General features: G+C 35.6%; 1 long non-coding RNA gene across 1 annotated transcript in view; it reads right to left on the bottom strand.

Moving 5' to 3' along the window:
* Positions 1 to 25,414, bottom strand: part of LOC143656907 (uncharacterized) — a 395,508-nt gene extending 370,094 nt beyond the window's left edge. Inside the window, exon 1 of the long non-coding RNA XR_013162628.1 lies at positions 24,919 to 25,414. This is a non-coding gene — a long non-coding RNA (uncharacterized LOC143656907). The remainder of the gene's footprint in view (positions 1 to 24,918) is intronic.
* Between the last annotated feature and the right edge of the window lie 1,979 nt (positions 25,415 to 27,393).

Genomic DNA, 27,393 nt, shown 5'->3' with positions numbered 1-27,393 from the left:
AGCTAAAGATATCCTCAAAAAGAAAAGCAACATGGGAGGACTAACACATCCTGACTTTAAAGCTTACTACAAAGCCATACAGTGGACAAAACAACATGCTACTGGCACAAAGATAGATGTATCAACCAATGGAAGTAAATCAAGAATGTGGAGCTAGACCACCAAATCTATGGACAATTGATCCTCAATAAGGCCCTCAAATACACTGAACTGGAGCAGCATAGTCTTTTCAATAAATGGACATGGGAGAATTGGATAGTAATAGTTCAAAGAATGAAAGAAGACCCATACCTTACACCCTACACAAAAATTAATTTAAAATGAATTAAAGACCTAAATGTAAGCACTGGTACCATAAACCTTTTAGAAGAAAGTGTAGGGAAACATCGTTCAGTTCTAGGAATAGGGGGTAGCTTTTAAAATTCTACACCTAATGCAGAAGTAGTGAAAGAAAAGGTAGATAAATGGGAATTCCTTAAGATCAAGAGCTTCTATGCCTCAAAGGACTTTGTTAAAAAGATGATGAGGCAGCTAAGTCATTGGGAGAAAATATTTAAATATTTGGAAACCACACATTGGATAAAGGCTTGATATCCTTTGTACATAAAGAAATCATGCAGCTCAACAACAAAGGAACAAACAACTGAGTTATAAAATGGGCAGAGGATATGAATAGATGCTTTTCTGAAGAGCAAATACAAATGGCTAAAAAGCACATGAAAAGATGTTCATTTTCATTAGCTATAAGGGAAATTCAAATCAAGATGACAATGAGATATCACCTTACACTTACAAGAATGGCTGCTATTAAACAAACAGAAAACTATAGATATTGGAGAGGATGTGGAGAAATTAGAACAATTATTCACCACTGGTGGGAATGTATAATGGTACAGCTGTTGTGGAGAACAGTTTGGCCATTCCTCAGAAAACTGAATATTGAGTTGTCCTAAGGCCTGACAATACTGACGATATACTATGCAACATATACCTAGAAGAACTGAAAGCAGTGAAATGAATAGACATTTGCACATCAATGCTCATATCGGCACTATTCACAATTGCCAAAAGTTGGAAACAATCCAACTGCCCAGTCAATAGATGAATATGTAAACAAAATGTACATACATTGGAATATTATGCAGTCATAAGATGAAATGAAGTCCCAAAGCATATGACAACATGGATGAATCTTGAGGACATAATGCTGAATGAAATAAGTCAGACATCAAATATAGATAGTGTATGATTTTGTTATTGTGATTCTGGTAAAGGCAACCTCATAGGTTACAACATAGAATATAGCAGGAGGTACCCAGAAGCTAGAGATGGGGGAAAATCTACCCAATAAGGAACAGATGGACGTGATGGTAATGAATTAGTGAGGTTATAAATAACACTGCCATACTGAAAGTCAATATAATTGAAAGGGAATGTATAGCACCATGTATCCTACTGATTCAATCCACAATTATAAATAAGTTCTTGAATGACCTATTTTAAAGGTTTGATATTGAACAAACATTAAATAGTAGGGGAAAATAGGGGAAAGCTAAAATCGCATGCTATAGCCAATAGTTAACAGGAAGACATCAACAGTGCTACAGCAGTACCAGGGTCAAGTAATAGGGGTGGCGGCAGGGAAAAGTGATAAGGGTAGTTTTAATTTGATATTTGGTGAGGGTGTGTTTGTTAGTTCTTTGTCCCTATGGATCAATGAAAGTTGCCTAAATTTGAGAATGCTGCTGATTGTATAATAAAGTGAGAGATTCTGTAAGACATGGTTTGTTTATTTTGGACATTATTTATGATGCCCAATAGATGGAAGAAACTGAAGGGTACAGCGTTTTAGAAGCAGAAAGCACACTGCGGTACATTTATATGGCAGAGTATGATGCAGCTACAAAAGGAAAGATGTTGAGAGGCACACAACAAACTGAATAAACCATGGGACAAAGTGTTGTGCAAAATAAGCCAGAATCAAAAGAACACATATGCTGAGAATCTCTTTCAGAAAATACTCGTACAAAAATTACAGCCTAGATTGTAAACCTTTATAGTAGCCACTTCGTCTGAAGCTGTAAGTGTATTTATAGTTTCTGAGACACTGAGCTATATGTGTATCAGCTGGTATTTCTCCGTAATTTTAAATAACTCTGCGACACTAAGACCCAGAAATGGAGTGAGGCAGCCCTGAAATTTAGCATAACTACATACAATAACAATTAGAGTATGAGTAAAAGGTATCAGGTCTCAATTAGAGATAAACATTAAGCCAATCTGGCTGGAACAAAGATAAATCAGATATAGGGTAAGAGACAATACTGTACGTACTCTAGACCTTCACCTACAGCATGAGACCACAGGCAGAGAGATTTATTATGTCTATAATCTAAATTTTCTATAGTACCCAATCTAAGTCAACCTGACTGAATAAATTGCTCATCTAAACAACTCAAACTTCTGGAGTCCAGAATGGGAATGGGGCCTTGTAATTATAAATAGCTTGAAATAATATCCAGAAGCATCTCAGACTTTGGTGGGCTGATAATTTAAAAGTAGTGGTAGAGTCCCTTGAGGGCCCAAAGGAAAAAAAACAAAATGGAACTATTAAACTTTCCCATCTGGAAAACCCTGGGGACCCTCTCAACCATTAGGGACTCCCAAGAAAATAGGCCAAGTCCTTGATTTAAGCCTTGCCCTCATGAAACTTTCTGTAGTGGAGAAGTTAAGACTGCTTATAACCAGGCCTAAGAGTTGCTTTCAGATAACCTCTTTTATAACTCAGATGTGGCCTCTCTCTCTCTAAGCACAACTCTGAAAGAAAAATCATTACCCTCTCTACTACATGGGACATGATATCCAGGGGTGAATGTTTCCCTGACAACATGGGACGTGACTACCAGGGATGACTCTGGCCCTGGCATCATGGTATCAACAACGCTTTCCTGACCAAAAGGGAGAAAAGTTAAAAAAAAAAAGACTTCAGTGACTAAGATCAAATAGTGGCAAAAGACTATCTGGAGGCTACTCTTATGCAAGCTTCAGTTAGATAGTGCTCATTGCCACAGTTTGCTATACCCCAACCAACATCACTCCTATTAACTCTTAAGAACACCTAGGGCTCAAATTAAAACTCTATATCAGTTTCATGGATTAAGTTTGATTTCCTGGAACCTATAACTTCCAGAGGGTTCCTAGGCCAGAAATCCTGAAACCCAGAGGGACCAGCCTCTTCAAGATTATCAATTACTTACATTCCTCTATCCTTTAGTGTCAACACCCCTTTTCAATATGAAAATGTCAGAAAGGTCATTGCCTGTAGATCCCTACAGATTGTGTGAAGGATCAAAGGAGAAGTAGGAGTAATAACAGAGAAAATAATATTTAACAAATTATTATGACTGCTGAATCACTATACTGATATTTCTTCTAGCCTCCAGTGTTTTTGAACAGTTAGAAGAAAAAACATGAAATAGTGGAAAGGTAAACTATAGCATACTGTGAATTCTGTTTTGTAACTACTTTTTGAAGTATACTTTGGAAATTATTGTGTTTCCTTTTCTGTGTATATGTTATGTTTCATAGCAAAAATGTTTAATAAAAACCAAATAAGGAGGATACCTATCTCACAGCATATACACAAATAACTCAAATTGGATCAAATAATTTAACATAAGGGCCCAAAACTGTCAAACATCTAGAAGAAATTATAGGAAATCATCTTCAAGACCTTGTGATACATAATGGTTTCTTAAACTTTACACCCAAAGTGTATATAAAAACAGAAAAAATAGACACATGGAACCTCATAAAAATTAAATCTTCCGGGGTTTGTTTCCCAGCCCATGAATCTCCCCAATCACCCACAAAAATATTAAATCTTCTGGGCTTCAAAAGATTTTTTTCATGAAAGGCAACCACCAACTTACAGAATGAGAGAAAATATCTGGAAACCACATATCCAATAAAGGTTTAATATCCAGTATATATAAAGAAATCCTTCAATCTAAGAACAGAAAGACATACAATCCAATTTTAAAAAATGGTCCAAGATTGAATAGAACTCTCTCAAAAGAAGATATACAAATCACAGAAAAAAGCACATAAAAGATGCTTAACATCACTAGCCATCAGGGAAATGCAAGTCAAAACCACAATGAGCTATGATTCCACACTCATTAAAATGATGGCTACTAAATATCTTGAAGAAGGATTCTATAGAGGACAGACTCTCAAAACCTGATTAGATATAACATGCTATCATCCCCTCAGCAACAAGAATTATTTTACTGGAATTAATAAAATGGGTGTTGGCTTGGTAGTTCCTTAGAGAGAGCTTTGAGTTTTCAGGTGACTTGTCTTTTCTCTAACTCCAATTTGCACTCATGTGAAATTGAAAAATAAGTTGCTTCTTTCTACCCTCATAGGGATGATGTCCTTTAAGCAATGTTGATGTACAAATTGATGCCACTATTGATGTTGTGATTTTAGACTTAAAAGAGAAACTTTAAAGAAGAAATAGGAAAATAAGTGTTGGAGAGGATGCAGAGAAATAGGAGCACTCATTCCTTACTGGTGACAACGTAAAATGGTACAGCCTCTGTGAAAGACACTTTGGCATTTCCTTAGAAAGCTGAGTATATAATTACCATGTGACCCAGCAATCCCACAGCAAATCCCAAAAGATTTGAAAGCAGGGACTGGAGCAGATATTTGCACACCAATATTCATAGTGACATTATTCTTAATTGCCAAAAGATGGAAACAACACAAGTGTCCATCAACCAATGAATGGATAAATCAAATTGGGTATAAACATAGAATGGGATATTATTCAGCCATTAAAAGAAATGAAGTCCTGATACCTGCAACAACATAGATGAAACTTTAAGATAATATTCTGAACGAAATAAGCCAGATACCAAAAGACAAGTGTTATATGATCTCAGTGTTTTGAAACAATTAAAATAAGCAAGCTGAAAGAATCAGAATCTAGAATATACATTACCAGGGAATGGGATGGGAATAGGGAGTGGGAAGTTAAGTCTTTAAATGTACAGCGTTTCTATTTGGAATGATGGAAATGTTTTAGTAATGAATGGGGGTGATGGTAGCACAACATTGTGAACAAAATTAACATGTTGAAATATATATCTGAATATGATTAAAAGGGAAAATGTTAGATTGTATATATGGTAACAGAGTAAAAATTTTAATAATTCAATCCATGGATCTGCACTATACCATGAACCTTAAGTTAAATCATGAACTTTAATTAAATATAGTTATAAAAATGTGCTATCATTTGTAGCAAAGATTCTACACCATGCAAAGTGGGGTTGTTGGAATATTGGAATCCTGTACTTTATGCACGATTGTTCTATAAACCCGCAGCTTCTCTAGTAAAGAAAAATATATAAACAAATAGATTAGGTAAAATAAAAAAAATATGTCACAGAATTTTAAGGACAATTAAAGCAACACTTAATGAGAAAAAAAGAGAGAAAGCACATGTTAAGAAAGTGTGACTGACACATATATGTTTACTCAGTGTATGAGTGAATATGATGGAATGAACATTTATGTAATAGCGCAACAATTATGATTTCTAGATCAGAAACTCACAATAGTACAAGTGAACTTTGTAGTATGCAGGTCACACTATATATTTAATATCTTGATATTTCAAAATATTTAGTATCTTAAAATTATAAGCCTTTAAATCATTGCAATAAAATAAAGCATTGGTTTACAACCTTTTTTTTGGCCAAGGAGTTCTCAGTAGTCAAAGTAGTTAATTGGCTTTGAGAGTCTTTTGTACCCAAATTGTACCACATGTTCAAATGTCAAAAAAAGGCAAAAGAAGCAGCTGGTTGATACCAACCCTGAATCCCTACTGCTTCTAAAATTAAGTAATTAAACTACTCCTATATTTGTATAAATGGCTCCAGATACGGATAAACATAACTCACTGGTAATTTCAGGTGAGTGATGGCATTGTGTAAACTGGCCCTGTTGGAAGCAGAGGTTTCATGGAGAGAGTTATAAGATGAAGTATTTTTAAAGTTAATCATAGAAGTATTAAGGTAGCACCCACCTGTAATTTTTAGTAGTAGAGTCATCTTTTTTGTTACCAAACTGTCAATATGAAATATCAGACCTAAATTTGGCTCTGAAAGCCCCATCACCTCAATCAACTTTTGCCCTAAGCCTAGCCTGTCAACAACCAATGGTAGCAAATGTGGAAATATACAAGGCATTACAATAGCATAACCCTTGTACTTTTATCATAATTATTGATTGTCAGTCATTCATTCAATTTAACAAGAATTTATTGTAGTGCCTACCACATATAAAATATTAGTTGTGTTACTAATTATAACTTAGTCCTTCAAATCAAAAGATTAAATGGAAAAGCAAGGATGTTTAGAGAGTCTAAGGAGGGAAAATGTAAAACATAGTGTACCAAAGGATCAAAATATTTTATATTTTTAAAACTCCTTCAAGTGAGAGTCTATCTCTCATCCAGAGTCGGTTTCAAATCCCCAATTTATATAAGAATGAAATAATTGTGGTAACTAATTTATTAAAATTTTGTTCTGTTTTCTTAATTGGCAGAGTCTTATATACCTTTCTGAGGTCTACTAAAATTTTTGGTAATTATCATGACCTTACCAGTTGTTGATTCATATTATTTCTGCTGAAGACATCTGCCTTTCTCTCTGTGATGGTGAACTGTAGCACACTTCTTCCATACCCTACAACCTTTGTTAATTTGTCTACTTAAGTAAATCTTCATTTCTTTAGATACAATTTCTTTAAAAGCTGGTCTTGATATGGATTTTATACTAAGGGAGGGTCATTGGAAACTTCCAGATTCAATCTTCACTCTTTTTCTATTGCCATTTGTCATCTGAGTTTTTTGTTTTTCTGTTTCCTGATGTCTTTTAGCTGAAGATACTTCACAAACTACCAGGAGAAGTGGTTGAATTACCAGCTCCTCATAAGTGCCTCCCAAATCTTGACAGCTCCAGTTTCCTTATAACATAAGAATAAGCAAAAACTTTAGAAGTATAGCACTAATTCTGTAGTTTGTGGATCCGTTCTTTTAATTGCTACATATATTCTTATTTTAATTTGTTCAACCAGTTTTTTTCAGGGTTCATGGGTCCCTAACAGCTATGCAGATTTAAACATACACCATAAAAAATTTGTTTCTAGGCATATCCACAAGTTAACTCCATGTTTTAAGTATTAATTTCCGCCCTGCTACCTGAATGGATTCTATGCAAGTAATAAAACCATATGACAAACTATGACAAAGCAGGCACAGATTCAGTGCACTGCCCACTACCCAGATGGTGCAACCGTGAATCAGGAGAACTGGGACCAGCATCAAGGCCAACTAATTAATTCACTGTGCAACTTCCACTGCATGAAAGATAGTAGTACTTAGGAACATGTGTTCTATAATTTCCACATTTGGCCCAGTCTACTATGAGCTAATATGCCCTTGTTAGTCGCAAGAACAACAAAAATAGTTAATTCAACTCTTCAACTCTTATGTTACACTGAAATCAGCAAGCCCCAAATGGACCTAAAAAAAAAAAGTTCTATCTAAAGCTATTAGACACAAATATTAAGTTCTGACATCAAAACTGAGAATTTTTTGAAGTAGTAGGGCTCACTCTTCACTACTTAATCATTCAGGACAACTGATTATAATCTACTACAGTAAACTGGTAGAAGAAGAGGATTAGATAGGGTAAGAAGCACAGCTGAAGAGATAGAATGCTAGCTGGGGCAGGTGGCTGGCTTTGATTTATTAGAGATTAAGCAAGATACGAGTTGGAGCATAGCTGACACCCAGACTAAAGTTAAAGAAGCAAGTTTCAACATAGAGAGATTCTTCTAAAAACTGATGAAAAAAGCAGTGGTGGGCTACGCCTAGAAAACCATCAAGCAGAAGAACCTAGTCATGAAGACAAGTCCCCACAAGGCCCATTGATCAAGAAAAAAAGATGCTGATGAAGTGTAAAGAGTGCTTGGAAAGTCAAAATCAGAATCCCTCAGGTCTAGTTTAGAATCTGAAACCTATGACATGTGTGAGCTTGGGATAGTCCCTTGATCTCTCTGAAATCTTAATCCCTCATAGAAAATGAGAATAAAAAAGCTAATTTGCAAATCTGTAGAATGAATTAAGTACTTCATCAGAAAATGACTTGTAAAATGTAAATTACTGTACAGATGTAAGGTTTGGTGGTGGCGTTCATATGACTTATGATATTATTATTATTATTTAAATAGAATAAAACTCAACACTGTCTGATACAGTTTTTCATCTTGAGTAACTCTTATTGCCTCTGTGATCCTTTAGAGACTCACCCTGAAGTACCCATTGCTTCAGATGGAGGGCAGAATCAACATGAAAACAAAGTCATGGCTCATTCTAGACTTTCAAAATAGACTTTTCAAGTCATAAAGTGATGATAGCTATGAAAGCAATAGTTTCAAGGGCAGAAGCCATGCAATTACAGAATAATAATAAAAAAAGTTTGCTGAATTCGAGGAGCTTCCTTTTATATTAAAAACCAGAGCTGTGCTGATACAGGACATAGATTTGTTTCTTCCCCACTAAAAGCAGTAGAGTTAAAAAAAAAAAAAGAAAAGATAAAGGACACGAGTCAAGAACAATTTCCCACTACAAAGGCAGGCTCCAAATCTCTCTAGGGTGCAGTAAAGAACTGCAAGAGAAAAAGAAAAGAGTTAAATGTAAATTAGGCCTTCTTCCATGTCCCCTCCACACATCCCCACATCCTTGGAGCTTCATCCCTCGGAGAATGGGTACTAGAAATACCCCTTCCCTCAGTTATGCTTTGAGGATCCAAAAACAGAAAGAATTTTTTCTGCTTCCTCCTGGAATGTTAAGAGAATGCAATCTTTTAGACTACACATAGAGTGACTGTGGTAAAAAACAAAGGCAATTATAGAGGGGACGCAGAGAAGATATTGGAAGAGAAAAGGTCTGTGAGAAGAACACATTCCTATAGCCACATGTGTTGTGAAAGAGAACCGGGTGCTCCCAACTGTCCACTGGGGGCTGTGGAAATGCTGAGAGAATCAATGGATTCAAAGAGACCTGATGGAGGATCAAGGTGATCACAAAGACCAGTAGGGGCCATAGCCACTCATGTGAAGCCATCCTCAAGGTTTCCACCCATTCTCCTTCCCTTCCACTGGGTGGCTTCTGCTAGTACACCTGGGGCCACTTGGTACTCAGGAGGTATTTTCTTAATGGATTGAAATGCAAATTAGCAGGGAAAGAATAAACTTTCTCTTACAAAATGTGGTGCCATTTGTCTTTGACACTTAGGAAACCAAATTTCAAGAGAATTTTAGTATTCTATGAACTGTGAATTCTACTAACCCACCAAAACAAGTATAATATATACAGTGATAGTTTCCATCCTAAAGTGCTCGTTGTTATTCCCTCTACTAATCTAAAGAACAAAAGAAAAAGGTAACTTGGACTACTTTACTTGAAAAATTAGTAACAGTTTCTGAGATTCTCATCTCCTACCAGATACACAGTATCTGCAAAATGGAGATAGAATTAAAAGTTTGAATGACACTTCAACATTGGGCTACGTGAGTGTCGTTTCTAGGACAAGCAAATCCCTTAAAAAGTCAATAAAAAAGTATCAAGTGATAGTTCTGCAGGAGGTTTTGGATTCTCCTTTAAATACACACACAGACACACATAGACACCCTATAAGATGTTTAAAAACATTTGCACTATCTGCCCATATTGGCCATTATCCCAAAATACAAAAATAAAGTAATTCCTAATTGATTCAGCCTTTTCAGCCTGCTGAACTTTCAAATATTGAAAAATAAAACCCTGAATGGCAGGCATGGGGAATGAAGACAGCCAAGCTAATTATCACCCTGCTTTTTTTGTCATTTTTATAAGTACAAAGAACTCAAAGGTCTCAGGGAGAGAACAAGAACTAGGAAAATTGAAAGTTACAACTTCAAGCAGTTTCCATCAAACCACTTCCTTCCCAATTTGCTATATGCACCCTAAGCCAATCCCTTGAATGAATGGGAAAATCCATTTTCCCCAGCTACTGTGGAAAATCTGCCTTCAAGAGGTAAAACTGTAAAATCCCTGACTTGGTGAATATTCAAGCAGTAAATGGATGACCTGAAGTTATAATTATTTTATTTATTTATTTTTTTTTTCGGCATGGGCCGGCACTGGAAATCAAACCCAGGTCTCCATCATGGCAGGCTAGAACTCTGCCTGCTGAGCCACTGCAGCCCGCCCTATAATTTACTTTTTTAATGTAAAAACAAATACAGTTTAAACAAAAACTTGTTCAAGTATATTCCTATATAAAATGCGAAGTTCTTCACAGACTCATCATTTTTTAGAAGGTAAACCAGTTAGAATTGGGGACCATTTAACTTAGATCATCTAACTTCCAACACAGTTAATCACTGGTTAGATTTCATGATGTGCTTTATCCATAAGGATTTTCAATTATTAAAAATTTCACAAAATTTTATTTCCCAATTAGTTGTCGTGCAATAAAAGAAAAAAAAAGCATTGTGAAAAGCTTTTGAGTTAAGTTATAAGTTAAATTTGTATAACTAATTATTGGTTCACTTTCTAGCTCTTGCTTTTCCTTCAAAGGGGAACCAGAAGTTTAAGGGTAAACCTTGCTTATCTTCAGATTTTTGCATTGTTCCTATACTTCCATGGACATTGCCATTTTAACTTAAACTAATAGTAGGTTATTAGATCTATATATAATATAAGGCAAAAACACAGTTAGCTTTTGAGAAGACTGAAGTTGTAGAAGAGGGTATGATCATTCAAACATTATGAAAATCTCAAATGTGAATTATTTACATGTTTTTGCCTTTTCACCAAGAATAATATTTGTGTTAGATGTGGTATATGTGACTTTTGGGGGCTGTAGATTGCTTTTTATTTTTATTTTATTTTATTTTTGTCTATAAATAAATCTCAGCACCTTGTTTGGATTATAAACAGCTCTGAAAACTCTAGGAAGGGAATTGCAAATCTCAAAATACCAAACGATGAATAATTTTCTACCCAAATCTTTTTGCCTAGAGCTTGGTAGTGGTAGCACAAAGCCTAGTGGCAAAAAGATGTTTTTTAAATAAATAACTTCTATTATTTATTTTTTCAGATTACAATGATATTGTTTGTACTTAACATAGTTAGAAAATACATTTTTAAAAGGAAAGGTATAAAAACCACCCATAATTTACTACCTAGAAGCAGTTACCATTTTAAAACTATTTTTATGTAAATAAAAATTGATATAAATTTTTATAAAGAGAAGTACATAATCCCAAAACCTCTATAAACAGTAATGCTCAAAGGATAGAGTGTAGTTGTATTTAGTTGGAAAATTTTCTCAAATGTCATAATAAATGTATTGTATTTAAAACAAGGAAAAAAACTAATTTGATGAAATACAGTAACCTGTTTGTCTAGCTCAATAATTTATGAATAAAGCCTAATTAACAACTCAAGAATATGCAGTATTTCTAGGTCATGACGGTGAAGATTAATTTTACGTAAAGGTTGAAATCATAGAAAGAAAAGAACGGGGGTTGAAAATTCAAAAGCTCATACAGGAGTCAAGCTGGTAATGTAAATAAGTGGGTACAAATACCTGTCTATAGGAAAAAAAAAAGCTTGGCAGTTCTTAGTTCCTGCCAGTTGCTATCACTCAAAACAACAGGCCTGGCTGGTGGTGTTACATTCTTCTCTTTTTATTTTGTTGTTGTTGTTCCTTCAAGAGAAGTCAGTTTGTTTTATGTACTATCTCTTAATTTAAAATTTTTCAATTAAACATAATGTTTTTAAATATGTAGGCCAGTCTACATGACTGTGAGCCAAATTTGGCCTGGAGGTAACTAGATTGCAGCCCCTGATTATCAGAAACTAGACTGAATCTGGGTTGGACCCAGATCATATTTCTGATCTTCATGACAGTGCTGAGCACACAATAAACTTCCACAAACAGAATTCTATATTGATCTAAACTTTGGGGTTTACTGACTAGTAGGCAGAATAATGACCCCCCCTCCCTCAAAGCTGTCCACAGCCTAATCCCCAGAATTTGTGCATATGTTGCCTTACGTGGCGAAAAGGGTTTGGTAGGTGTGATTAAGGATAAAGACTTTGAGATGAAGATTATCCTGTACTAGGGTGGGTACAATCTAAACGTATGAATCCTTAAAAATGGAAGAGGAAGGAAGAAGTATAGGTCAGAGAGAAGGGACTGAGATGGATTGGACTCATCATCCCTGACTCAGAAGAAGGAGGAAGGGGGTTACAAGCCATGGACTTCAGGGACTCCTAGAAAATGGAAAGGGAAATGAAATGAATTCTCCACTAGAGCTTCCAGAAAGGAATGCAGCCCTGCCCTGCTGAAACCTTGATTTTAGCCCACTGAAACTGATTTCAGATTTCTGACCTCTAGAACTATAAGAAAATAAATTTGCATTGTTTCAGCCTGTAAATTTATGATGGTTTGTTACAGCAGTCAATAACACATTAATACACTGACCTTGGCCTATCATTTTGTAGAATAGGAAACTAAAATCCATAGAGTTTAAAGACTATGCAAGCAGGAAAAACAGTCTCCAGAGTCCCAGCCCAGTGATGTTTTCACCAGACTACCCTGATTGCTATCAGTTTGCCCTCATGTAAGTTTCTCATAAAGGCAGAATGAATAACATGCCAAAATACTTTTTTGTATTCTGAAATTCAGAGATAGCTACAGAGGACAAGTGGAAGAAGGAGATGTATTCAGTTAAAAGCTCAAAGCTGCTCCAATATCCAGTATGCTGCTCTTTTGTTGTTACGTAAATGTCTGCCTTTGAGCCTTTGCTGTCTAACCGGTTTGGAATTTGCAGATATTAAAACAGCCTGGGTTTGGGTTGCATGTCCTGCTGTCTCTGGAGGATTTGTAAGAATCTGTTATCCCATGGATTATGCACATTTTCTGTTGGCTTGGATATCACCCATCTGCAATGTAACTGGAGCTGCGATATGCCTGCCGAGATCATGATTACAACCACAGCTCGACAGCAGCAGCAATGCTAGAGTCAGCAGCATGAAGGGCATTGGAGCTCAGGCTTGCTTGGAAAATCTGTCTGCTTTCACTCCTGCTTCCCCTTCAGTGTGTTGTAGGAGACTGGCCTTGTTACCACACACAGACTTCTAAAAATTTCCACAATTAGGGCCGGGGCCCATTGCCTGGACTGCTGCTCCCTGAGAAATGGTGTAGAATCATACCAGGTAGGGACAGGAAAGGATTCTGCTTTATGGTCCTAAAAGCCACAAGTATCCTACTCCAGTTCTAGTTAAGGCTTACAGGTTGTCCTTTCAAGCTGTTCTTGATATTCATTTTAGCCAGTTTTTACTAGGAAAAATATTCCAGGATGAGAGTAAAGAGGAAAAAATGTAGCATATAATATGATCTGTCCTTCATCTTCTGCAAAATGTCCCAAATTGATCACCTCTCCAATCTTCCCTGTGCTGTCAGAGCTGCTGTAAGCAAAAGTGCCTTAATGCCCATGTCTCATCCTAAGCAAATAGCTGAAAGATGGCATGGCTACATCTCCCTTCATCAGAAGTGACATGAGGTACCTGGAAGTATTCTTCCTTTGAGCCAATTAAAGAGAAATACATAACCTCCAGGGAATGATGGAGAGAGTTGAGCCCAATATCACAAATCAATTCTTGTTATCCTCAGATGTGCATTATAAGCTCCATCTCTAATATTATGATTTCCCAGAGTACTTCAACCTTTTCTGAGTTCGAACCCTACCTCAGTTTAGTATTTCAACTTTGTATTCAGTCTTGAATATTTCCTGTGTGCACTAGTCAGTGGCAAAAGTATACAGTTCAAAGTAGCCAAAGCATAAAGAATTACTGACAAATACAACTAAAATATCCATCATTATAGCATCAACTTCTGGAAAGCTGTCTCTATCCCTCTCTGGGTTCTGTTTTCTTCCCAGTTGGCTCCATTCTTACCTAAGTGATGGCTGGATAGCTACCAGAAGCTTTATGCTTATATCCTATTTTCTCAACAACTCCAGAGGAAAATCATAACTTCTATCCAAAATTTCCAACGAAAGACTCAGAATTGAGTCTGACTCTGGGTGTCTTGGCTTGACCACATGCTGAACCCTAAACCAAATACCATAGCCCAATGTGATATAATTATTCATTGTTAGCCTCCTAGATGCAGCAATAGATCGGTTCCATCTCAATCATAGTCTAAGTGCAGTTTGCTTCTCCAAGGAAATTCAGAGTACTATGCAAGGAAGAAAAGGAAAAGAATGCTGAGCTGGCAAAATGACCAGAGTCCGGTTTATCCTAACCCAGAGGCAGAATTATCGCAGGGGCCCTACGGGATTAAAGGGATTATGGGTGTGCTTTGTTCTCTGTTTCTAAACTTTCTGTAATGTTATGATATTGTTCTATTTTTAAAATGTGCATGGAGGGCATGGAGTAAAGAAAAAGAAGAGTGATGCCAAGATTTAAATACACCTTTTGTAATATAAATGTCAAAGGTTTGCTTCCAAATAAAAGAACTTCCAATTTCTAATAAATGTTACCTTTTTTAAATCCCCTCCATGTGTATCATCTCATTTGATCAGTTTTAAAAGTCACTCCTTTGGAAGATGACTAAATAAGACAAATGACATTATGAACAAGACATCCAAATGAGAGTTCTGCTTCACTAAAGCATATTGCTCTGAAACCAAGGAAGTGGCTCCAAAATCATTCCAAGAAAACATGTTTGAAAAGACATTTTTTTTAAGAAAAAAAGAATAAATATTTCAACTCATTTAAAACCCTATGGGAGAGGACTACGATAAAGTTCCTTAGCCCAGCAGATTCAAGACCCTCCTTCACCCAGTCCCTAACTGTCCCACTAGCTTTTTCTCCTGCTATATATACCCAACTATGCACCCTACTCTCAGCAAACTGGTCCATTTGCCATCCCAGCAATCCACCAAGCATTTTAACCATTCCTGTCTTCCATCTAATTCACTGACTGTGGGATACCCTTCAGCCTATTCTTTGCATATAAAACCCTTCTCATCTTTATTGGCCATATTTTCTAAAAGCATTCCCTGATCCTCTTATTAAGTTCTTTGTGCTCTCAAAGTATATTATGAATACTCTTACAAAGCCTTTATTTCATTCTGCCTTATATTGTGGTTAGTTATGTGCCCTTAGCGGGCAAGGTTGTGTCATTTTGTGTATACTTATAACTTCTTCTCCACCCCAGAGAGCTCCATTGAATTACTAATTTCATTTTTTTATATACTGTTTTATTTTATATTATATTATTTTATTTACTACATCATTATATATTTAGAAAAGATTGGAGTTATTCCTTCACAAACTACAGAAAGTACAAAATATGTCAAATCTTTAATATTAAGTATATAACATTTTCCATAGAAGCCTGTTATTTTTTCTTTCTCCTAGGGACAAAAGAGCTCCATTGAATTGTTAATTTCATTTTATTTTATATTATATTATTTTATTTACTATATCATTTTATATATTTTTAAAAGGTTGGAGTTATTCCTTCACAAACTACAGAAAATACAAAATATGTCAAATCTTTGCTATTAAGTACATAACATTTTCCATAGAAGCCTATCATTTTATCTCTTTCTCCTAGGGACAAATGAGAAGAGGAAAATAGTTCTGAACTATATGAAATAGAAAAAAAAGTTCTTAGAATGAAACCAGGCTTTCCTCACTATAATGCAACTGTGGAAATCATCTGAAAATAAAACTCTCACCCAAAAGGCAGCCAGATACAACCCTGGTAGACTGAGCCAGCATCTTTCCAGAGACACTGCCCAGGTAGCTAAATACAATCATGCACAATCCTCTCTGCCAAAGCCCGAAGCTAATTAGGAAGTTTCTGCAAAGGAACAGTGAAACATTTAATAAAAGGCCCACCACAAGCTATAGCATCCATATAATGCCTTTTCAAAATGTCAGAGTTTCTTGCTTGCCATTAAACAATCACCAAACTAATAAAAATGAGAAAGAAGAGTTGGGGATGATGAAATTTTGGTGGGCCACGTGATATTTTTATGACTTTAAGTGTCAGAACACTTCTTTTATAAAGTAAAAATGGCAGAGAAGAAGTTCACATTTTCTTTTCCCATAAATATGACTTGTAAATGTCTAATTCAGCTGTCCTTTTGACTACCTTTAAAGTAATTTCCTTCTGAAAGAAATAATATCCCATCTAGGTTTTCCATCAAGTTTGATTAATTAGGTGATAAAACAGATACTTTTACAAAGTTAAATCATCAAAAAGAAGGCTCATTTTTAAATAGTCAGGGCATGTCAGGGAAGGAGAGACCTGACCCTCTCACACTATACCAGTGATACTTAGCTATCTAACATCAGGCAATTTCTAACATGTGCAACCCCAACATCCATCAGTTAATAGAGAGGATAAATGTGTATCCTAGGCATCTGATGAGAGCTGTGGTTTTGTTGATATTTTTGTTAATTTTGAATTCCTACTAATATTTTCATAGAATCTCAAAACAAAAAGGTGCATTAAAGATAATAGCTTTAGCCCAGAGATCACAAACTTATAGGCCACCTGTTTGTTGCTTTAAAGTTCCTATACCTATTTGTAATGGTGACTTAAAGTATGGTTCATCAGTTTGGGGAGCAACATGATTATGATTCCTCATAGGTATATACCACTTTATAGTTTATTAACACTTTTTCACAAATTATATTCACAAATTATCTCTGCGAATTGTCCCACTACATTCTCCCAAAAACAACCTAAAATTATAGAATTTCATAAAATGGTAAAAATATTTTAATTCTGAAATAACTTTTAAGTAGCAGATATATATTTTTTTATGGGAAAAAGAATTATGTGATCATATTTCAGAAATCTGAGTGCTTGATTAATTCATTATCAGCAGCAAGCACTTATCAGAGGGCATGTATCAGAACCAGAGCATTCCAAGTTTTCAAGCCTTAAATGCAGAATATAATTTTAATCTTGATTGAGCCATGAATCATATTTAAAGGGTGTTTAGTAGACTCATGTCGATATAAATATTAACAAGACTGCCATATTTCAGATTATTTCAAATATAACAGAAGAGAGGACAGCAGTAATGAGTAAAGAAGGAGTTAATAAAGGCTAAAAGTAAAGAAAAAAAGAATGAATGGTTGAAATAATTATCCTGAAAATTGAAAATTCAAGTTTCCCAAAGCCCAACAATCATGCCCAAAGGCAGAACAAGTAAATTCTTTATGTAGAATAATTTTGGAATTCAAGAAAAAGCTAACAAAGTCATTTTCATCAAATCCTTCCCATCTACTGGTTAATGCCTGAAATTTAGTTTGAGGAACTGACCCTATTAAAATTCTATTCCTTTTTGGGATAGAGTGGGAACCATACAAGCTGCTCTTGGTTATCTATATTCACTGTAACCAGTAGTATAAAAGAGTGAAAATTTTTAAGGAGAAGAGCTGATGATGAAGGAATGATACCACGTATGGTGTTACTGTTAGGTGCCAAGCATTTGATAGCTACCATCTCATTTAACTCTCACATCACTGCTATGACTTAGGAATTCTTAGCCATATTTTGTATATAAGGAAACCGTGGCTCACAAAAGTTAGATCATTTACCTGACATTCAGGGGGAGCAAATGAAGAACATGGATCTTATGGAGGCAGAGCTGAACCATTATGGAAGTTGAATTGATTCTAAACCAAGGCTGAGCCATTGACTTGGGTTTCTTAAAGAAGCCTCAGTATTGAGAGACTTATTTCCTGAAGTAATTGAATAAAGTGACATTCTGAATTGGGAAGTAAATAGGCAGAAGAGACCAACAAAGAAAAGATGGTGCTCTCTCTGTCTCTCACATTCACAGACACACACTTAAATCCAAAGTCCATTGATAAAGAAATAGAAAAAAACATCTAATAAGCCATGCACTTAAAATCACATTTCCTAATGCTTTATGATTCTGTTATGACAAGGGTACATATTTATAGAGACAAAGAAAGTTGAGGGTAAGGAGGGATTTTAATTCATGGCAAGAAAAAGTTGATTAAAAAAATAAATGCTACTGAACTTTGCCTCAGATTTGAACACAGGATGTGGGGAATTCCTCAAATATAAACAGTTTTAAAAGTTAATGACGTCTATGCCCATCACCAATCCCACTTCATAAGTTTCTCTTCAATGTTTTTCTTTATGAATAAAAGTTTTTAACACTATGAAAAACTAGAAATAGCCAAAATCCTATAATAAAAGAAGGAGAGCAAGATGTAATGAGAAAAGCATTCAACTAAATCTTAGTCCTGGCTCCCTTGGGACTCTAGGATTCCAACACTTAAGTATCATGTATTTCAATCTGTAAAATAAAGAGGTTGAAATAGATAAACTCTGGCGTCTCACATTCTCCTATTTTATGAGTCATCTTTGATTGGATTTTTAAAAATCCACTTAGTTCAAAAGCTTCTATACCATCAGTTTAAACATTAATTAATTAAAAAAATTAAAGCAGCCTGCACTCAGGAGTGTCCCCTGAAAAGAAATTCTTCAAAAGTTTGCTTTCCTTAGAGCACGCCAAATGAAGTCTACTCCTACACACACTACTGATCCCTGATTGATGCAGAAAAGCCAGGAAATTTTTTTTTTTCAGAGAACAAAGTGCTAGGAATTTCTGTGGTAATTAAATTCTCTTTTTTTTCTGGCCATAGCACTGCTAGTTTAATTAGCATTTCACTGCCCTCTCTTGGTAGATAGTGAGATAACAGAAACTGATTGGAATTTGGCTTCAAGCTTCAAGAAAATACTCTGATTCTTACCAGTAGGGGGAGCTACTAACTAAGGCAAGTATAAATGCAATATGTATTGCTTAAAGGACAGCAATGTGCTGCAGGTTGTTTTTCTTGGCGAGCAACTCACAGATGGAGAGTAACGCGCAGAAAGATTATTAGGGAGTGTTCCGGGGATCAACACGTCTCAGGGAAAAGAAGAAAGAAGGCAGGAGATGGGCTGCGATACTGTTCCAACAAAGGTCTCAGTCAACCCCACAGAGAGCCCTGAGGCTGGGATGGCCCTTTGGCTGTCCTGAGTTGGGCAAGGACACTTGACCTTCATAGCGTCATATTAACTGGCACCATGGAAAGTACCCCAATAAAGTACCATGAATTTGAGCAAGATGACTGTTCAGACAAGGGAAGTTCCTAGAGAGAGCTGATCATGAAAGATGGTCAGCTGGTGGCACTTTCAAAAGGAGAGTCTGGGTGGTATGTGACAGTGTCCACTAAATAATTACTCTATGCTCTATAACTTTCTGTTTCTTAATATGCACCATGCAAATAACCTGTAAAAATCATTATAAGGTGGTGCAATGGTGGCTCAGCAGCAGAATTCTAGCCTGCCATGCTGGATACTTGGGTTCGTTTCTCGTGCCTGCCCATGTTAAAAAAAAAAATCGCTATAAAAATCAAAATAATTAAATACAGGAAATGGTGCACCCACTTTGAAAAAACACTTAAGAATTTTTTTTTAATTGCACATAAGTATCAAATGAGTCAGTAATCCCACTCTCAAGTGGGAGAGAAATGAAAACATATGTCCACAAAAGGTTTTTGCAATGTTCACAACAGCATTATTCATGATAATTAAAAAATGGAAACAACCCAATGTCCACCAATTGGTGACTGTATAAACAAAACTTAGTATATTCATAAAGTGGAATAACATTCAGCAATCAGAAGGAACAAATATTAATTTATATGTGCTACAGCATGCATGAATCTCAAAGACATGATGCTAAATGAAAGTAGCCAAATGCAAAAAACCACATATTAAATTTATATGAAATGTCTAGATGAGGCAAATCTAAAGAGACAAAAAGTAGATCAATGGTTGCTGGATCCTGGAGGTGGGAACAAGAAGTGATTACAAAGGTTACGATTGACTTTTGGGGTGAAAGAAATATTCTATCATGAATCTTGGTGATGGCACTACTCGGTAAATTTATTTAAAATATTTGAATTTTATACTTGAAAGAGTAAATTTCATAGTAACTAAATTATACTCAAAAGCCATGGGAAGGAAGGAAGGAAGGGAGTGAAGGAGAGGGGGAGGTAGGCAGACATAACCCCAAGTGTGTTTTTTTCTCTGAACAGGACCATGGGATTAAAATAATAACACCCTAACCTTCCTCTGTCAGAAAATGTCAAATCAGCAGGTCCTTGAATGTCAACATTAGTAACCAAATTCATTTTGTGGAAGGCTTAGCATTACCTAGATCTCATAAACAGTGTGACAGATGCCTCCGTAAGAGTGGTAGCCGACGGGTCTGTCAGTCATACAAAATACAAATAAATTCTGAAGATACAAATATTCAGTGTACATATTACACTTCATCTTCACCCAAACTGACAAATGGAACTGCTCTTCCTTACTTCTATATTTACAATCCATAAGCTTAATAAAACTTATTTTTCCCCCTCAAGATTACCTCTGATCACTTTAATCTGACTTCACCATGATACAAAATCCACAGGGGACAAGAGGAGTAGTGAGGATGAAGAGAGAGAAGAAGAGGTATCTAACCTCTATTGAGAACTATATTCTGGTACTGCCCTAGGTACTCTTTGTATATTAAGGCATTTTAATTCAGTGTCAGGGAAGTAGTATTTCTATTTAATGAAGAAGAAAACTGAGGCTCAAAAGATTAAGCAATTCATCTAAAGCCATCTAGAATTGTAAAATGACTACAGATAAGACTATAAACTAGACAATATACAAATAGAAAACTACTCTGTGATTGTCTTCTTAGTTTATGTAGCCAGACTGTACCCCTATGTAAAAGGATGGAGCGTATTAATACTTCCTAGGCCAGGGCTAATTAAATACAGTCTATGGACCCACAATGGTTCATAGACTGTTATAGGCTGTTGCCAGGATAACCACAGAATACAAGGTTAACTATTTAGGAACTTTTATTGTAATTTAACATTGCCATGACATCCACAGATGAAGCTGTTGAACTCAAGTGGCAAGCTGCTTGGGTCTACACAATAGGGCCATTTTACAATTTTTACCATTTTTCAGGTTGGTTTCTCATCTATAACTCACAAGCAACTAAAAATCTGAGAAAAATGTAAGCATTTTATTCAGTTTCCAAGGCTGCTTAAAGCAGATACCATTAAGCATTGTTTAAGCATTAGCTTAAACAATGGGAATTTATTAGCTGACTGTTTGAGGCTAAGAAAATGTTCAAATCAAGGCAAAGATTGGCTGCAGGTGATCCTTGGCACATTTGCCATGTGGCAAAGTGTTTGCTGGTCCCTTTTTTTCCAGGTTTTGTTGCTCTTAGCTTCTTGTCCCTGGCTGGATGAGGGGACCTGCTCTCCTCACCTTGTCTCTCTCTTTCTCTGTGTTCATTCTATTTATAAAGGACTCTAGTAATAGGATTAAGACTATTCCTGAATGTTCACATCTTGACTGAAATAGCGGCATCAAAAGGCTCTGCTTACAATGGGTCCATCCCCACAGGAATGGATTAACTTTAAGAACATGTCTTTCTGAGGTACATACAGCATCAAACCATCACAATCTGTTTATTTTTAAATCTTATTTTTATAATCTTTCCATTTTAGATCAATGTTGTTCTTTTTTAGTTTATACTTTAATGGTATGAGCTAATTTAGAGAAATAAAATTCAAAATCAGAAACAATATCAAGAGATTGTGGAAAACTTTGCAATACTTGAATTACAGCTGCTAATTCAGTACACTGGGCTGAGGTATAAGGCATTTTCTAACTTGTTTTCCACTGGGGTGACATATGCAGCCTTCCCATTAATATTATCATTGGTAAAGACAGTAATAGCTAGCAGGGAAGCTGGAACTATTTTAGGCAAAATCCATTGCGTTCATTTTTAAAAATTGTAAAAGTTTTGACATAGCAAATGATTATTCATTTGTCCTTTAAAGTCACTTAATGCTATTTGCCAAGAGGTATTGAAAATATATAGACTTTGAACCTCTTCCTTTGTGAGATCACACACTATGCAATTAGGGATCATGACCTCTTAATTGATAATATCTTTGGTGACCTTTGACTATTAAAGAAATAATCTTTTGCAAATATGTATTTAAACATTTTTGTCAATTGTTTGGTAAAAAAAATCCATTTTAAAACACCGTCTTGCTAAAATAGGCCTGTGGGAGATTGCAAGGTAAAGAAAATAATAAAATCAACAGGCTTTTTTAGATCTATTTGAACAAACTGTCCTTTTTGAATGCTTTGTTCAATTAATTGTAACTCTCATTCAGCTGCAGCTGTTAACTGCCTTTTGCTTAATAAATCAGAATCTCCTTGTAAAATATCAAACAAGTTTTGTAACATATAATTAGGAATCCCTAAGGTGGCAGGTAGCAAAAATGAAAGCAGAGTGTCAATAGTGATGTGTACCCATAGTAAATGACCAGATTTTTTTTTAATTGAATTCATTGGATTGATTGAAAAGGAATGCAAGAATGTGGATTCTTTATAATTGGTTGTGCATTTTTGCTAATTTTAAATTTATTTCATGCAGTTTTTATGATATTTTCTCACAATAGTGGCCAAATTCAGATTTGCTTACATGACTGGGCCCAGTTGGGTCCTCTGGGAACTGGCTAGGGACCAAGAGGAGCTTCCTGGGACCTAGATATCTTTATTAAAGTACACCTCCTTCTGGGGGGATAGCCAGTCCTCCCAGCTAGAATGTACATTTTAACTATTTCTTACCAAGGTCATGTGATAGCAATATCAGTTGCATGTAATGGCAACATCAAGTGAACAAAAAAGACTCCACAAGTATATTTTTTCCTTCCATTCAACCCTCAAATCTGATCTGCTTCCAATATAAGCCATGGTTATCTTGGGATAAATTTAGTTTATACATATATAGTTTATATAAACACTGGACAAAGCATTAAAGTATTTTGGCTTAATGGAATTTAGGTATTTAAATGATTTGAATATTATTTAGTCAGTAATAGATTAATTTATAGTAATAGTACTTAGATTAATAGATTAAGCCACCTGGTTTAGGGCAAGAAGCAGTTTTTGCCAGTATGATGATACCCAGGAGAAAATCAGTATTTTTTAATACAGATAATAACATGATAAAAGTTAACATAAGTTATTTTGATAAAACACAGACTCTTTGCTTTCTAACTAATTATTTAGAATTTTTTTTATATCCTTTCATTAGAACAGGCTAAAAGTCCAAGAAAACATTGTCATTTTAGACTCATTAAATCTTTCTTGATTTTAACCAGAATTTCCATTTTTACAAACCCTCAGCACTTATTATATTAGTTTAGGCTTTGTCCCATATTTTTCCCATTTAGTAACAGTTATTCATTTTAGGATAAAGCTATTCTGTTTTCCTATTAATAAAAATATATCTTTCATATTTTTCATACTTAAATCATTACTTTGAACAAATATTTTACCACATATGTAATTACCATCAAAATTAAATTTGTTAGAATAATGTTAAATATTTAAAATACTTTAATGTTTCAAATATGCATTAACTATCAATATATAGTTTTTAATAAGAATTTTTAGTTTTAAGGTTCTTAAAATATATTTCTCTTTTCAAACATGAATAGGAGCTAAACTCATGGCCAGTTTCCAAATTGCTGTTTATTGAGGATTTAAGTTAACAAAAGGAGATGGGGTTGCCGTTCCCATTCTGAGTCATAGGACTTTACCTGTAGTATTGGTATAAATCTCATAGAATAATCATTCAGACTAAACAAAGGTAACCTAACAGAATACCTTGAGTCAGAACTACAATCCCGAACTGCACACCCCGTTGGGGACCAACCTGCCACAGGAACCATCAATGAGCACTGACCCCCGTTTGGTATGGCATCTTTCTCACTGAATACTTTCTGACTCAGGTGTACATGAATCCTTATATAAAGGCAGCCCATCAAGAACAAGCCCAGAAACTAATCTTTCTTTATCCTGCTCTGCCAAAGGCACAGCAAAGAAGCAATTTTTAAAATCTATCATAACAAATCAGTTCTTAGAAATTACAACTGGTGTGGGCAAGCCAGGCTGCAATGACTCCATAGGCTGAACCACAGTATCAACTTTTATCAAATCAGTCAATATTCTCCATTTTCCTGACCTCCCTCCTGCAATAAATATTGGAGAATTCCAAGAACCATGAGACTCCTCTAAACATCCTGCTCCAAACTGTTCCCAAATCAACCGAGTTAAAGCCTCAAACCTCTCTACAGATAAGGGCCACTGCTCAACCCAAAAAGGCCCGCCTGTAGTATATGTAGTGGATGTCCCTGGAGCATCTCCTCACTTTATGCTTTAAGAGTTCCTTTATTAGATCCCTGTTCAGGTGCCAATTGCCGAGTCTGGCTCAAGCAACTGTTGAAACAGGGTAAGAAGTGGTAGTGGGAGATTGAGAAGAAACACAACTTAGAGTTTAAGACAAAGCATGAGCCAGGTAGTTCATTGCCTGACTGAACACAACAATAACCAAATAGAAACAGGAATATTTTCCCCATCTTATATTCACTGCAAAGCCTTCATAACGAATTTCCATTACTTAAGATTTAAAACATTATGGCCTTAAGGTTGAAACCAACAACAATGTTTTTGAATGAGCTCAAATAAGCTTACTAATTCAGATGTTTTAACAGGCACCCCAGTAGCTTTAACACACACACATACTCCTCCAGCCGCCTATTATGATTACCCGTTACCCTGATGATTCAAGGAAAATGCTTACTTTACCAATATGACTCGAGTCCTCTTCTATCGGCTGGACACACTTGCCTCTAATGAGACTTTTCCTTGGTTCCTTAATATTGATTTGGAGTCTTCTTCTTCGAGCCCCACGTTTGGGTGCCAAATGTTGCTTCCTATTGAAACAGAGCTCGAAGGATATTAAGGAATGATGAGAAAGAAAGGAAGAAGGAGAGAAAGAAAGACACAGATGGGCTCTGGGGGTCTGAAGCTTGAGTTTACTTCAGACAGACTTCAGACAACTTTATTCTCAACCAGATCCTTGTTATATACCACAGGATGTCAATAGATATGCAGGCATTTCCTGAGGGAGCAAGATTTTTATCTCACAGTGTTCTTCATACTTAACATAACTGTTTGGGGTAAACATTCTCTTCCTCCCAGACTGCTCTACATAACAATCGCCACAGTTTACCGCTGCCATCCTGAGGCCAGCAGCTTGCAACAAATTCTGTAGGTCTTGCTTTAAACTCTTGGCTTCTACACAAGGGTACTCTGACACATGCTGCAACAGAAAAATGAAATAGAATATTATATGAGACAAATCAGTTATTTTATGTATTGTGGGACACAGGAAGAAAGAAAGAGCTTCCATGTAGGCTTATCTTATAACTGAAATGAAAGAGGGGTGAGACAGAACCCACCTGGTATCCTTTGTAGTAATCATTTTCAGAATAACTCCAAAATATTTATAAACTTTGTTATAGGAAGAGATTCTAATTCAGCCGACCAAAGGACGGGGAATAAGAATAATCATCCAAGTCAGCTGGTACATAAAGAACATCAGCAATAGCTGTAGGCTGTGCCAAAAAAAAAAAAAAACAAAAAAACAACCTCATGCACAGGGCTTCTTACAGAGCATGTCTGAGATGATCATTCATTAACAAAGAAAACATGATATTATCAGTGGTTGTGACCAAACAGAATATCAAAAACTATTTAATGAAATAGTGTAAATATGACTAGATAATTTAAATGCTAATGGGTCTTGACTTTATTTTAAATCACTTCATAAACTTAAATTTCCTGATCCTGTGACTGTTGTAATTAGTATATTGAAATCATTAAGAAATAAATGGAAAAGGGAAATATGAGCTTTCATTGATTTCAAAATATTTTTCCAATTCCTTTATGCTGAATTCTTGATGAAAAAACACGTATTCATACCAATAGTGATATTTTATTTGCAAATCACGTGAATAGTGTGGATTGTCCGCATTCAGTTTTCAGCATATTTTATCATATTATATTTTCGCTACAGAGAGACTGAAACATACTGGAAGACATGGACAATCTCACTATATTCACAGAATTTCTCCTCATGGATATCTCAACCTCCCGGGAACTCCAAGTTTTGCAAGGTCTGATGTTCTTAGTAATTTATCTAGGTGCCCTGACTGGGAATTTTTTAACTCTTACTGCCATTGTAATTGACCCTCATCTTCATGCACCAATGTATTTCTTTATTGGCAATTTGTCTTTCATAGATCTTTGCTGCACTTCTGTTGCTCTTCCCAAAATGATTATGAATTCTCTGACAAACAATAAATCAATTTCTCTCCTAGCATGTGCTTCTCAAATTTTCCTGTTTATCTTCCTTGTATCCACAGAGTTGGCCTTCCTTGTGGTGATGTCCTATGACCATTTGCCACCCTCTGCACTATGGGCTCACCATCACCCCACGTGTGTGCATATAGGCAGCTGGTGGCTCATGGTCAAGTGGGCTCGTCTATTCTGCCATCCACACAAGTATCATGTTTAGGCTTCCCTTCACAAAGTCCAATATGATCCATCAATATTTCTGTGATATCCCTCAAATTTTGAGGATCTCCTCTTCAGAAGTTCAGTTTTCAGAATTTATGGCCTTAACTATAAGCACTTCTGCTGTCTTAATATGTTCTGCCTTTTTGTTGAAGTCCTATATTGATACGTTTTCAACGGTGCTTAAGATGCGTTCCATGGAAGCATGTAACAAAGCCTTATCCATCTGTACCCCACAGTTGGCAATTCTAGTTTTGTTTATAATTTCTTTTATGACTGCTGCATTTGGTCCCATAGCAAATCAAGCATCTCTTTGTAATCTTCTAATGACCATGTTCTATACGGTGGTTCCCCCTTTCACAAACCCCATCATCTATAGTTTGCGGAACAGAGAAATTAACACAGCACTAGGCAGAATGTTTCACATTTTGATATTTTGAGCTCCTGAGCTGAGGCTTTTTAATTAAAACTGTGGAATAATATTTGAATGGAGATCGATTTATATTTGATATGTTTGTAAAATTGAATCTATCCTGAGTAAATGTCAGGTTTTCTTTACTGTATATCATTTTGTTTTTTGCATATTGATAGTGAGCTGTACATTTCTGCATCCTAATTTTTGAAATTCATAATCATATATAAATATGTATACTTCTATAAAACATTTTTCACATGGTTAAAATGTTTTTGTAATGTT

This window comes from Tamandua tetradactyla, chromosome 15 (assembly GCF_023851605.1).
Source record: "Tamandua tetradactyla isolate mTamTet1 chromosome 15, mTamTet1.pri, whole genome shotgun sequence".
NCBI classification, from domain to species: domain Eukaryota; kingdom Metazoa; phylum Chordata; class Mammalia; order Pilosa; family Myrmecophagidae; genus Tamandua; species Tamandua tetradactyla.
Note: the sequence above shows the minus strand (reverse complement) of the source record. Positions and strands in the feature narration are given on the sequence as shown.